At 30.2% G+C, this 1,102-nt stretch overlaps 1 protein-coding gene across 2 annotated transcripts in view; it reads right to left on the minus strand.

Annotated features, from left to right (window-relative positions):
• The window catches only part of LOC105814519 (transient receptor potential cation channel subfamily M member 7), a 91,042-nt gene that overhangs the window by 75,571 nt on the left and 14,369 nt on the right, over positions 1 to 1,102 (minus strand). The window lies entirely within an intron of this gene.

Genomic DNA, 1,102 nt, shown 5'->3' on the forward strand with positions numbered 1-1,102 from the left:
CTGGGTTGTAGGTACATGTGTGTCTGCTGTATTATAATCTACATACTTTTATATATGTGAATTCCATAATTAAAAAAAAAGTTACCAAAGAACTCAAAATTATATCTGTTTATTTTAAAATATTATGTACTTGAAGTCAAATAGCACAATTCAAATTCATCACTTTTATTCCTGGTTCCTCATTCCCTAATAAAATAACTTGCTTTTCCCCAAAGCAATAGAATCTGTGAATTATACGGATTCATCAATAGCCACTGAAATGTTTTCAGATGATCCCATGAAATTAATGTGAAAAAGAAAAATCTAAAAAAACTATTGGAACATTCTCTATTAGAAAACTTGGACCTTTATATTGTCCGTAAACCGTACCAATCCATTGTCTATCCCTATGTAGTGTGATGATACTCTGTTGATATATTCATGTTAGGTTTCTGCAGTTTTTAATAAAGAATTACACTCATCCAGAAATCTATTTAGTTAATGATTTTTCCAATTTACTAAGGATCCCTCAGAGTAGTAAGTCTCTGCACTTTGTCAAAATAAAATGTATGCAACCAAGTTGTGAATAACCTGTCCTAAGGTTAATACACAGAAATTTGGTAGTAAAGGAAATTCTACCAGATTTCTTATCACTTGAAGAAAATAAGGTATAACAAAAAATTTTTTTATGTTAACACATTTTATAAAATAACCTTAACTTTTTTACTTAACATAACACCTGTCGTTTAAGATCTCATAAACATACATGCCCCTGAATATCAAAAAGCCTTCTTCAAGTTTCTATAGTTTGGTAGGTCAACACCTACTCTACTGCTTACTAGCCTTGTGACCTTTAGCAAGTGATTTTCGCTTCTCTGTTCTTCATACATAAATAATATAGAAAACAAGATTATCTATCTATTTCACAAAGTTTTCTTGAGGGATTAATATATGTAATTGATATATGTAAAGCATTTAGAACAATGGCCACAGCTAAATGCTGATACAATATTATTAGCTAATATAAAAACCTGTCTAAAGCCTACTACACACTTTTCTTAGTCCGGAGTACCTTCTGTGTATTGGATATGGTAAATTTTACTCTTAAAGACTAGGAAAACTC

The sequence above is a fragment of the Propithecus coquereli genome, unplaced genomic scaffold (genome assembly GCF_000956105.1).
Source record: "Propithecus coquereli isolate 6110/MARCELLA unplaced genomic scaffold, Pcoq_1.0 Scaffold3, whole genome shotgun sequence".
NCBI classification, from domain to species: Eukaryota; Metazoa; Chordata; class Mammalia; order Primates; family Indriidae; genus Propithecus; species Propithecus coquereli.